Source organism: Dasypus novemcinctus, chromosome 3 (genome assembly GCF_030445035.2).
Source record: "Dasypus novemcinctus isolate mDasNov1 chromosome 3, mDasNov1.1.hap2, whole genome shotgun sequence".
Classification (NCBI taxonomy): domain Eukaryota; kingdom Metazoa; phylum Chordata; class Mammalia; order Cingulata; family Dasypodidae; genus Dasypus; species Dasypus novemcinctus.
This window is the reverse complement of record NC_080675.1, coordinates 173,576,559-173,589,747: the sequence shown is the minus strand read 5'-3', so window position 1 is coordinate 173,589,747 and position 13,189 is coordinate 173,576,559. Positions and strand designations below refer to the sequence as shown.

Sequence of the window (13,189 nt, the reverse complement as noted above, 5' to 3'; positions counted from 1 at the left end):
ATGCCCATTTCCCAGATGAGGAAACTGAGGCCACAAGTGGTTCGTGACTTCCTCTGGGTGGCAAGGCTGGCCAGCGTTTGTAGAAGGGGGGCACCGCTTGTGTGGGGATGGGGAGTCAGGGAAGCAGGGGTCCCCAACCTCTGTGTGCCCCTGTGCTGAGCATCCTTCAGTCCTTTAGCTTTGACCCAGAGACTTGTACCTGGTGGGTCCAGGGATCTTGCTTTTGCTGTTGGGGAGGGGCAGGAGTGGGTGACGGGCTCAGTGAGCCCAGCCCCCACGGTCATCACTTACTCCAGGTGAGTTCCTGGAGACACCTTATCTCCTAGTGTGCCTTATCCACCAAGCTGCAGTGTTTGGAGCGACCAGAGGCAGGCCAAGGGGAATTTTGAGGACGGAAAGTCCGAGGGCCACCAGCCAACTTGAGTGGGCCAGGGGCACCGAGAGGGACAGGGAGCTTTGCTAAGACCTTGGCTGGTTCCAGATCTCACACACACTGTTTTATGGGGGAGTCGGTCACAGGCACCCCGGCTGGGAAGCAGATTTTCTGTAACATTTTCAGGGACCCCTTGTTGGATTGTGAAAGGCTGCTCTTTGAGCAGTGGCAGTCTTTGAGGTTCTCGGATTTCATACTTTAAAAAAAATATGTGTTTGGGAAGGAGTTGGCAAATGTAGGTCTCAAGATGGAAGAGAAAAGAGATCTGGTATTTCTAATCCCGCCCCCCTAGCCAACACAGGACCAAAACCAACCCAACACACTTGCGTGATCAAAAACAAATATTGAAACCCCGACTGTGGTTGAGCTCGAATAGTTCTGTGGAAATGAAAATGTGTACTCATAAAAGCTTAAAGAAAATGTCAGGAAATAATTTGTTTGTGGAGAAGCAGGGCGGAATAGCTTGGGGATTTTGTTTAAACGCGGAATATGTCTTTCATGTAATTTTAACACCATCCAATAAACATATATTACTCACTTCTCGTAGGTAAGGGCTGGTTGGTAACTCCCACCCACCTCTGTCATTTTTAATATGTATAATTTATGTGACTGTAAATTGAGATGGAGCTAAGGGCTGGATAAGCAGTTCAGACAGAGGAGGGTGGAGGGAGGCATTTTACCCGAAAATAGAACCAGTGTCATCCTTTCTGAGAGTTGAGCAGGATGGAGGAGGAAGGACCAGTGAAGGGCAGCTCTGGACACCTCCGCTGAGGCCCCACAGCTTGGTCATGGCTGCGTAGAGTGACCGGGACAGGAGGGGAAAGGCACTGAGCCTGCCTCTCCCCGCAGAGGGTACTTTGCCCCTTTCAGAAGTTCACCGCCAAGCATTGGGCCTGAAGCGCTGTCCCAGGACGTGCGTGTTCTCACTTCCCCAGGCAGTGGCTTCTCTCCTTCTCTCCTTACCCCACCTGCCCACACCTGGCCTCCTTCTGCCCCGACAGAGCAGAAGCCAGAGACCAAGGGAGCGCCCAGCACCCTTCTTCCCGCCTCTGGACCCCTAGAGGCCCCCCTCCCGGGAGCCTCCATCCCACCCCTCACCTCCTCAGGGGGCATCTCTTGGCCTGACCCCCTGCCCTCTTCAGGGTCATCCCTGCTGGCTGCTAAGCACGTTCTGTGCTGATGGGAGCGGTCTCTACCTGCTCAGTCCAGCGTGGCAGCCACGAGGCCAGGTGGCCATGGCGCATCTGAAATGTGGCAAGTGCAGCGGAGGAACTGGATTTTTAATTGTATTTAATTTTTAAAAGAGACTTTCTTTCAACTTCAAAAAATAACGGACGAAAAGGCAGCTTAACAAACTATGGAAGCATTACTTGAAACAAAAATAATTTCAGTTAATTTACCTTTAAGCAGCCACGTGTGGCTTGTGGCTGCCGTGTTGGAGCGCACCGCTCAAGTGTCTCCCAGCTTGAAAAGGACCTCTCCGTGGATGCCGTCCCTCTCCTGCTTCCATCCCACTTCTGCCTCGGATCTCCTGCGGGCAGTGCTTGCGTTCCTTCTGGCTCTTTCTGCCCTTGGCCGGTGGCCCACCTTGCACGCGTCCATTGGGGTCATCCTGGACTCCTCTCCTTCACCCCTCATCCAGGTTGCCTCTGGGGCTGTGGAGAGGATCTGCCCCCATCATCAGGGCTTCCACCCTAAGCCTCGCCGCTATCGCCCCCTTTCTGGACTGGCCGCAGGCCACCCGAGGGACCACCGTGTTTTAAAGATGCACGTCCGATGGTGTCACTCCCCTTGCACCCCCTTCGGCGGCCTGTGCCGCCCTCCACCTTCTCTGGTAGCTCGCCGGCCCTCACTGGGTCCTCCTGGTGCTGGCCTCCTTTCCTGCCCTTGCGCGAGCCACGCGCGGCCCTGCCTGGGTCTTTGAACTTGCTCCTCTCTCCGCCTGGAAGGCCTTGGCACTACTTTTCTTTCTCCAGGTTTCTCCGTCAGGGTCGCCTGCTCCGAGCCCCTCCTGACCCCGCGCAGGCCCACTTGTGCCTCCTGCAATGGCCCTCTCCAGCACATCTGTCATTATTTGGGCTTTGCTGACTCCTTCAGAGCCTGCCCTCCCCGGTAGCACCCACAAGGAGGGGGCCCGTGCCTTACCTTTTCCACCTGTGGATCCCAACACCCAGCATGGTCGCTGCTGGGCACCCAGTAAATGCTTTTGATGGAGTTACTGCTTGATGGGGTAGGCACTGTAGCTTGGACCTTGGCCTGGAAGTTGTGGTAATTTTTGGATTACCTTTTATGTAGCGTGCTTAATTGAGAGTTGCAAGGGCCAAGGGGGAAAGAAATCACATTTGGATGCAGTTTTCTTTTCAGACTAAAGCACGCCATTTAGCTTTTATTGTGATGTGGGTTAATTTTGGGGCCATTGGCTATTGAGTATTGGGGTTGTAAATTAGCTTTTTGCCGTACTGCCAAAGGCTCACAGAAGACCTGGCTTGTCTGCTGTTGATTTTTAGATGATTTTGTTGCTGTTTACAAACAGGGTCTACTGTCTATCTGTTTGGCTTCGTTGTACCACTGTTTATTTCGTTCTGCCAAGATTACATCGCAAGGCACAGGTGCCATGCTCTTGGTTATCGAGCCCCTAGGGCCTTATTTCAGTAATCTACACCGATTCACTTTCTTTTGATTTCGTTCCTTCTCCTATAATTTTCCATTCCTCCTGAATCTCACCACATGGTATAGTTCCTACAAATGACGGGGTTTTTCTTTGATTGAAGTGAGCCTGTCTTCTCTTGGTCCTGGTTGCAGGTTTTAAAACTTACACATTCCACAACTTGTATTGAAGACTCTTTATTGGTAAGGGCACATTGGCCAGACCATTGGCAGTGCCACGGGGGGCCAGAGATGGGCAAGACCTCCCAAGTGGTTCCTACACAAGTACCAGCTTTAGGCATGAACTGTGAGTTTAAACACAATGTTATCACCCATAGGGAGAGAGGGGGGGTGCAGGCTGGGGTCCATCTGTTTGGGGAACTTAGGGAAGATGTCCCCCAGTACACTGTGGGGAGATGCTGGGAGGGTTCACACTTAGCATCGCCCCTCATCATTTAATCAGCCATCTCCTTTAGTGTTGGAGTTAGAAGAATACCCAGTGCTTGCAGCCGGGCAGGCCCTAAATAAACATATCTTGAGTGAATGAGTGAATACTCCTTTGGTTTGACTTTTCTTTTGGGGAGATACCATTGTTCTTGTTGGAAACAGCCCTAAAACTCCTGGCCCTGAGGTTTGCAGTGAGTTACATAGTGTCCGCCCCCCAAATTTATGTCCCCCAGAACCTCAGCCCAAGAACGTGACCTTATTTTGACATAGGGTCTGCAGATGGACTTAGTTAAGAGGAGGTCAAACAGGGTTACGGTGGGCCCTGAACCCAACGCCTGGTGTTCTTCCAAGAGGAGGGGACACCCAGGGGCACAGGCACCCAGGGGGCCGGCCAGGTGAGGGGGCAGGGGCTGGAGTGATGCTGCCACGAGCCAAGGAGAACTGGGAGTCTCCAGACGCTGGGAGCCCCGAGCTCAGCCTCCGCCCCCAGGGCTGAGGCAGGGACTCTCTGTTGCTTCCACCGCCCCGTCAGTGGTGCTGTTGGATCCCCAGCAAGCTCAGGGGGTAGCAGGAGCGAGTTTACTGCTCCCACACTGGCCCCTAAAGGAGGACCCCAGCAGGAGGTCCATTTGATTTTGTCTGACGGACTCAGAATTTCTGTAAATTATTAGGCTGCTTCTCTGTAGCAGCTTCTGGGGAGCTTAGAGTCAAAGCATGGTTGCCCTTCACAAATCTATCAGCCCCCTTATATTACTCTCAGTCCCGGCTCACTTTTATGGCCCTCCTCTTGTCTGGTCTTCACCCCTTCTCACCTACCACTTTGTTTTTGGTTATGAAATGAAAATAGCTTTATTTTTTAAAATTATAAAAATATTGCATGTTCATGCTAAAAAATAACAGTGTAAAGGTGAAAGTGAGAATGACTTGTCGTCCGACACTCCAGGGATAACCTCCCTCAGCGTCCATTGGCGGTTTCTGGTTGAAGGCTCTTCCATGTCCATGTGCCTGTGTCTAGATGCATGTTGACGTGTAACAAATGTATATTTAGCAAGGTGGAATCATACCTGCCTAATTTTTTCAACATAAAAATATCTCAGGTGGATATTTTTCCATGTTAACCACGACAGATATGACATCACCGAAACCCACACCTATTCTAATATGGCATTTTGCCGGGTTTTATACATCTCTGTAAACCTGCCTAAATCCTTTTTAGAACCAGGCAGGGTATCAAAAAATAAAGACATTTTTCACAGTTCCTTAAAGCAATGTTGGCTGTACATGAATTACTGCAGGAAAGAAATGTAAAGGAGACCAAGCTCACAATTAACATTGTATAATTTGCAGCGACTGGGTAATTTTGGGTGAGTCACCGGTCCTCAGCATCTTGGTCAGAATGCCAAGGATCCGGTGTCATTGCTAAGGGTGCTGGGTGGACCAGGACCCAGCTGCTCAGACGCCTGCTCCTTGCTCAGAAATACCAGGGCCGAGCACTTCTGCTCCAGGGACCTGGCTGAGAAGGGTCTCTGCGAGCAGAAGGCACCCATGCCTGCACCCACAGGCCACCCTCTAACCCCAGAGGCCCTTTGTCCGGGCTGCATCGCACCCCCCTTCTTCAAAGAGAATTCCTTGGGCGAGAGGCTCGGTGAGAACATCTTAACAGGAAGGAGATTATAATCCCGGCTTTGGTTCTCAGACAAATGAAAAAAACAAAACAAGAACTGGGCAAATCCAGAGACATCTTGCCTCCGCCTGCGCGGGCATGGGGAGCCTTTGGAGGGGTGCTTGGGGTGGGCCCTTCTCCATTGGAAGAGAAAGCTTCCTTGCCCCGGGTTCACATCTCCACCTCTCCGTGGCTCATGTGAAATGAACAGCAGGCAGATAGCACATTTGCAGGGGAGAGAAAATATTTTTCAGGGTATCAGAAATCCCAGGCGTATCAAGCCCTGACCTTCGAGATCTTGAGAGTTAGACTCTTTCCATCATGAGGTAAATTGAGCAGAAAGGAGCATCACCAGGGGTTGGGCCGAAACGCTCCTAATTTGCACAGGTTTTGAGACCTGGGTCCCTGAGCCCTGTTGTCATGTGTCTGCTTTTCCCAGGTCCTGTGGGCACCCGCTGCCCCCGGTGGTATTTATAGGTTTGGGGGTGCGCGCTGGCGGCGGGAACCCGTTTCCTAGCAGGGCGCTGTGTGTGGGCAGCGCGTCAGGTTGGAGGCCCCCGCTGCGGGCGCGGCGAAGTCTCCAGGAGTTCTGCCACCCGGTGCTGTTAGTCATATGGTATCATCCTGGTGGAATTTATTTAAATTATATTTCAAATTAGCTTGTTAGAATAAAAATACGCGTGTGGGGAACACATTTAGACATTTGTCAAAGCCTCGAGCGATTTTTTCAACAACATCTCTGTTCACAAGCCTGGCGAATCCGGTCGTCTTCTTATGCCTCTCAGGAATTGGGGATCCTGGTGCCCCCACCCCGAAATGCTCCGGAGAAGGCGCTGCCCCCAGCCCAGGCAGTTAGCCCGCGAGCCCTGGCGTGGGCCAGGCGGGGTCCCAGGCGCCGGGGGGCTCTGACCAGGCCCCCCTCTCCCTTTGTCTCCTGCCCCGGGGAGATCTCGGGCCAGATCACCAATGGGGGGGGAAGGAGGGATGGCCGGTCCTGGGAGGAACCTCGCCCGTGGATTATGGGGTGGGGACGTCCACGGGGACCCAATTAGCGAGGAGAGGTGCAGACCCTGCTGTCTGGGCGTCGATCCCTCTTGGGATCTTTAATTGGGAATGCTTTAATTGGGGCTGTGCAGATAAGCGGAGAAAAGGGGAGTTACTGGGGTTTCTGTGGTCCCGGGGGGAGGGGGGCGCCACAGGAGGTCCTGGGGGGAGACGGAGCGCCCGGCGGCGTCGGGGCAGATTTCAGCCCGACTCCTGTGAGGAACGCGCTCGTACCCCTCAGGCTGACTGAAAGCAGACCAGGCCGTGTCGCCCAGTGGTGAGTTCCGTGTCGTGAGGCGACTGGACGGAGGCCGAGGGGCCGGGGGAGTGGCGGAGCATGCGCAGTGAGACCCTGGGCGTGGAGAAGCCCTTCCCGCCCTCTCAGCTCCCGCTTCCTCGTGTCGGATGATGGCGCTGGTTAAACGAGAAAACGTGTGTGACGCAGATGGCACGCGCCCGACGTCAGGGTTGAGTTCATGGCGGACACGTTGGTCGTCGTCGTCACTTTGGCCTTGGGCGGGCGTTGGGCCGGCTGACGTCTGAGGTACCTTCCGGAGAAGGTGGCCGGGGTGGGTGCTTCCGCCCCCTCGTCCTTGACCCTCCGGGTGCCCCCCGGGCCCTCGGCCGCCCTGCTCCCGCCCGCCCGCAGCGCCGAGCAGTGCCATCCAGCCACCCTGTCATCAGGTGTTCAGACAGCGGGGGTCGCCCTCTGAGGCTGAGCCTCGGGCGGTGGGGGGTGGGGGGTGGACGAGCGTCGCTGGTCGGAGGCCTGGGGGGGCCGGAAGAGCTGCCCACTTATGCCAACGAGAAAACCCGCTTCCACGGGGATGTGCGAGTGTAGACGAAACGGCGCGCTCCGCCTCGGCGTGGGCAGCAGGCCAGGGATTCGTGCTGCTGGTCAGGGAGCTAGTTACTTATCTGCATAGTCATTCATTCAGGAAACTCTCACCGTCTGTCTTAGTTTTTCCTTCTTTATATTTTTCACATGTTATATTAAAAAAATATGAGGTCCCCAGATACCCCCACTCCCCCACCCCACTCCTCCCACGTCAACAACCTCTTCCATCATTGCGCACATCCACTGCCCCTGGTGAGTACATTCTAGAGCACCGCTGCCCCACATGGGCAGTGGGCCACATTGTAGTCCACACTCTGCCCCAGTCCACCCAGTGGGCCACGGCAGGACTCACAATGTCCAGCATCTGTCCCTGCAGGACCACCCAGGACAACTCCAAATCCTGAAAATGCCCCCACATCACATCTGTTCTTCCCTCTCTCTACCCTCAGCAGCTACCGTGACCACCTTCTCCACATCAATATTACAGTTTCTTCCATTACTAGTCACAATAGTTCCATAGTAGAATATAAGTAAGTCCACTCTAATCCATACTCTATTCTTCCATCGTATGGACCCTGGGATGGTGATGTCCACTCTACATCAAGAGGGGGCTTAGATTCCACATGGATGATGGATGCAATTCTGCTTGCAGTTGTAGGCCCTCTTGGCTCCCTGGTGTGGTGGTTGACCTTCTTCACTGTCCAGGTGACAGCCAGGCCTTGAGCCTCAGCAGACTTGCAACTGCTACCCTCTGGTTTATTGGACTTACCCTGGCCAGCTGACAGGGGGGTGAAGAAGGTCACCGTCTGTCTTGTGCCAGTGCTGTGGGTTGAGTTGTGTCCCCAAAAAGCTGTGTCAAAGTCCGTAGCCCCAGTGTCTGTGAAGGGGACCTTATTGGGAAGTGGGGCCTCTGCAGTTAAATGAGTTAAATGAGGGCCTGATCTGATAGGAGGTGTCCCTCTAAGAAGAGAGGAAGCCCCAGGCGCCGGGAGAGGGCCCCGTGATGGTGGGGCAGGGCCGGGAGGGGTGCATCCGTGGCCACGCAGCACCGGGGATTGCGGGAAGAGGCTCCGCTGGAGCCTCGGGAGGGGACGTGGCCTTGCCAGCTCCTTGAGCTCAGGCTTCCTGTCTCTGCACCCGGGAAAGAGTTCACTTCTATTGTTGTAAGGCCCCCAGTTCTCGGAGCTTTGTTAGGCAGCCCCAGGACACCAGGATGGTCAGGTACTGTTAGAGGTGCTGGGAGCACAGTGACCAGCCCCCATGGTTCTGGGGCGCTCACCATCTGGTGGAGGAGATGGGCATCTAGCTGAAATGACCTGAGGGTCGAGGTAGGGCTAAGCGGTGCCAGGGGCCGCATGGGCTGCTCAGTAGATCTCAGGGCCCGTGTCTCCACCTTCCACCTCCACTCACGTGGTGCTCGCCTCTGGACTGGTCACCCCTTGTTTGTCCACCTGCTCCTTGTCCTTTCTTGGACCCTTGAACCCATGACCGTCTCTGGACATGGCACTGGGGAGACCAAGGTTGATGGAATAGGGTCCCTGCCCCCCTAAGGGAGATGGAGGGCGGCAGGTGACTAGGGTATGAGATAAGCCCTGTCACTGAGATATGGATGAGAATAAAATGCCTAACTGGGAGAAGTTAGTGAAGGCTTGCTGAAGGTGAAGGGAATTGCCTTTGAGCTGAGTCGTAAAGGATAGGAGGGAAATGGATGTGGCTCAGGCAACTGGGCTCCCGCCTACCACATGGGAGGTCACTGGTTCGGATCCTGGTGCCTCCTGGAGAAGATGGCGAGCTGGCACGATGGGCAGGCGTGGTGAGCTGACACAACAGGAGACAAAAGAAGAAAAAAACATAAGGGACAAACAAAGCAGGAAGCAGAGGTTCCCAGTGCTTCCTAGAGAAGACAGTGAGCTGATGCAACAAGAGGCATGGGGAGGAAAAACAGAAGGAGAGACACAACAAACCAGGGAGTGGAGGTGGCTCTAGTGATGAGACACTTTCCTCCCACATCAGAGGTCCTGGGTTCAGCTCCTGGTGCCTCCTAAAGGAACTAGGAAGACACAGCAAGTGGAAAACAACAAGAGAGTGGGGAGAAATAAATAAATGAAGTCTTTAAAAATACATAAGTAAAGGATAGGAGTTTCCCAGACAGACACTCTGTGTGTGTATGTGTGTGTGTATTGGGGTGGGGGCATTTAGGTGAAGAGAACTGCACGTGGGAAGTAGTGAAGTGTGGAGTTCAAGAACAGGGACTTTGGACTGAATCCTGGCTTGGCCATTACTTGGCTGTGACCTGGACCATGTCCCTGACCTTCAGTTCTCTCGACTGCCAGATGGGGATAATAGTACCATTGTTGTAGAGTTGTCACGTGGAGTTAATGAAACACACATTTCAGTGTGCATTAGCCACCGTTAGTAGGCGTGGAGGTGAGAAAGAATGTGGCGTATGAGTGTGAGAAGGGGTGGGGAAGGTTCAGGCAGGAGGAAAGGCCTTTACGCCAAGATGTAGGGACTTGAGCCTGTGGGGGCGGGGAGTGAGTTGTGGTGAGCCTGGGGGTTGGGGAGAGAGAGGCCTTGGAGAGAGGGCGCACACACGGGCGCTGGACTTGGGGGTGCAGCCACAGCTGGAGGTAGGAGAAAGAAATGTGCCAGATGCAGGCAGTGAGGGAACATTTTCCGTTTTGAAGAGAAGAATACTTGTTTTAGGAAAATTACTCCAGACATGGTAATGAAATGTGGAAAGTAGAGAGTGGAGTGAAGTCCTCCTTGGAACCAGCCACTGCCACATTCTAGGCAAGAAAGGTTGTGAGAGGAAAGGATGAGAGGAGAAGCCGATACAGCACAGGTTCATTTATAATTTAGACCTCGCCCTGTTCTGTAATCGAGCTGCGGCAGCCTCCAGGAGTATGTGTGTGTGATACAGCGGAATAGAAAACTGTAGGCACCTGGCTGGAGGGCAGTGTATGCTTTAGGATCTTCCCTATAGAGTTGCTAAATTAGAACCCAAATTTAGCTATCATTGGATGAGCGCTTAATGGGTTGCAGTCACTATGCAAAGTACCGTGTTTATAGCACCTCATTTAATTCTCACAACAGTCCCCACTTTCCTAGTTGGAGAAACTGGATTTGAGAGATTGGGTAACCTGCCCATTCTCCCCCAGCTGGAAGTGGCAGAGTTGAGCATTGAGCTCAAGTCCGTCTGAGAGCAAAGTCCACTTTGTGGAGGTCAAAGCCACCTCGAAGATCACGTGGGAGGCGGGTTTACAGGTCTTGAGTGTTGGGATAAGAGAAAGAGCAACCCCGAGTGGCCAGACGTGGATGTTTCTAGACTCTGCCACTGAGCAGGTGGTGGGGCCATTGGCTGATATTGGGGACACAGGAGGAGATGGGAGTTTTGGGTGGACACAGTGAATTTCCTGTTCTGGTGGCTGTTCGACCATCAGAGAGGGTGGCCTCTGTAAGGGGAAACTCAGCTCTAGTGTTCAGCAGTTAGGAGAGACCTAAGACCCCCATTTAGAAGCCTTCCTCTCTGGGCTAGGTGTGCTGGCCCTAGAAGGATGTAGACCAGGAAGAGGGGTGAAGATGGAACACTGGGGCAGGACTCCAGTTAAAGAGGAGGAAAAGAAGCTGTAAATCGATGAGAGGTGATGGCAGTGAGATGGAGGCCGGAGCGGGGAGGTGTCACGGAAGTTAAGGGAGAAGAGGCTGAACAGAGGGACAGGCTCAGTAGGACCAAAGCCTCAGCAAATGTGGAGTGGGGTGGGGACGAGAAGGTGCCTCCGTGAGGAGGGCTTGTTAGGGCACTGGTGGATTTTGAGAGCACTGATGCACTTGCAGGTGATTTCAGGACTGTGTGTTGATGATGCAGAGAAGTCTGGCTAAGAATAAAGGTGATCACGGGAAGTTTGGGGTAGAAGGAAGGCTGATTTTTTGTTTTCTAAGCTGGACATGTTGGGAGGTTGAGGGCCAAGAAAAGGGGTAGACTGAAGGCATCAGAGATGAGAATCAGTGAGGTTGGTGCCTGTAAAAGGCAGGCAGGAGCTAGAGCAGGAGCTGAAAAGAAGGAGTAAACTTCCAGCAGGGGGTTGGGAGGACACTCCTCAAACCAGGGGAGATGCAGGTACAGAGGCATTTTGAGGCTGTGGCGGGAAGGGGAATGAAGGCATTGAGTCAGCGGGCTTTTTTTTCTCATTGTGAGTTAAGAGATTAGTCTGAGAACTAGGGGGTAGAAGAAGAAGAAGAAAGGAAATGATGGATGCAGCTTGTCGGGGGGAGGAAGGGGCCCCGGGGCAGGGAGACTGGGGCCAAGTGAGATTTGCAGCCATGTTGAGGGCCCTGCTGGAGATCAAGAATGTGAGTTTACAGAGGTGCCAGTTGCCGCAGCTGGGTGACGAGCCAACGTGCCAGGAGCGGAGGCAGGCCGCCCCCGACCCAGGGTGGGGGCACACAGGAATGGTCACCCCGGCCAGCCTGGGTGCTTGGTCACAGTGGCCCTGGGGGATGCTGGGTGGGAGGAGAGAGCCTGCTTCACCCCATCGGTCACCTTTCTGCCCTCGCATCTGAGTAGCCAGTCATTATTCTGTTGTTAATAATTCTTCCAGACCTTTCTGAAAAATGCATTAAAATTCTTGCCAGCGTACCTTCTTTGGATAATGAGATCTGGAAGTTTATTAACCTCAGCTCAAAGTGGATTTCCTTGCTCCATGGGAGCAGATAATCTCGTGGAGGGAATGAACGTTAATGTGCCGACCTGGGGGTGAGCTTGACGCCTGAGGGCAGAGGCAGGGAGAGGGCGCCTTCTCCGTGCCCCCCTGACACCATCATCGGATCAGCCTCCCATGGAAGGCGGGCCACAGAGGCAGATTGCTCCTGCACACCACTGTCCCCACGGCCCCGCACAGTGAACCAGGCACCGGAGCTGAGATGGTCGAGGACCCCAGGCCAGAGACCCCGGGCTGGTTCTCTCCGCATGAGGAGGGGGGAGAGGAGATGGGCACACGAAGCCTCTGCGGACAGCATGTCCAGCATGGCCCTTCCTGTGTACTACTCCCCCCACCCGCCTACTCCCTGCCCCAGTCCCCTTCCTCCCCCTGACTGCCTGCACCTGTCATTTCCTTTCTTCTTCTACCCTCTCGTTCTCAGACCAAAACCTTAGCTCAGCCTGAGAAGGAAAAAAGTGGTATGGGACGACCAGGTTGAAGCACCCCGGGCCATGGGCCTTCGGCTCTGCACATATATTGGATATTTGACATAAGTGCCTTACGAGGCATCCGGCTAAGCAGCAGTGATTTGTGACTTCATCCTCGTTAGCTTGGCAGTTCATGCTTGTTATAACTTGGCCCGAACTGCCTGTCTTCATACCCTGAATACTTGGTCCATGCCCCTCTACATTATTAATCACATCAAACATTTAATTACAATCTGATATTGTGTCAATATATTATCATAAGCTCCATCTTCCACTGCCTCCGGACGCCAGACCCATGCTGTCCAGTAGAAGTATGAGAGCCATACAGGTCTTTAAATGTCTTAGTTGCCACATTAAAAATTAAAACAAAATAGGTGAAATTAATTTAAATATATTTTATTTTACCTCATATATCCAAATTATTATTTCAACATGTGGTCAGTGCAAATTACTGCTCAGATATTTTACATCTTTTGTACTCAGTCTTCAAAAGCTCCCTTATTTGAGTGCGGAACAAGACTGTGAGTGCCTCAAAAATAGCAATCACGTATGTCTTCTTCAGCCTTCTACTCCCTCAAGTGCTGTGTATTGGGCCTGCACATAGTAGGTGTGCAGGAAGTTTTGGGTGAATGAATAAATGCCTCATGAACCTGGGCTCTTTCCACTGTGCCTCATTAGACTAGGAGTTCTGGGTGCTGTGGATACAAGTGAGGAGGAAAATAACGAGGTATTTACATTGTAAGGGGAATAGAATTACCATATGACCCGGCAATCCCACTTGTAAGTGTATAGCCAAAAGAGTTGAAAACGGACTCAAAAAGATATTTGCACAACAGTGTTCATCCCAGCATTATTTACAGTAGCCCAAAGGTGGGAGCAACCCAGGTGCCCCTCAGCAGATGAATGGATGAACAAAATGCAGTTGGTATC

At 53.0% G+C, this 13,189-nt stretch overlaps 1 protein-coding gene across 3 annotated transcripts in view; it reads left to right on the top strand.

Moving 5' to 3' along the window:
• The window catches only part of HOMER2 (homer scaffold protein 2), a 129,865-nt gene that overhangs the window by 44,238 nt on the left and 72,438 nt on the right, over positions 1 to 13,189 (top strand). The gene's annotated exons all lie outside the window — the stretch shown is intronic.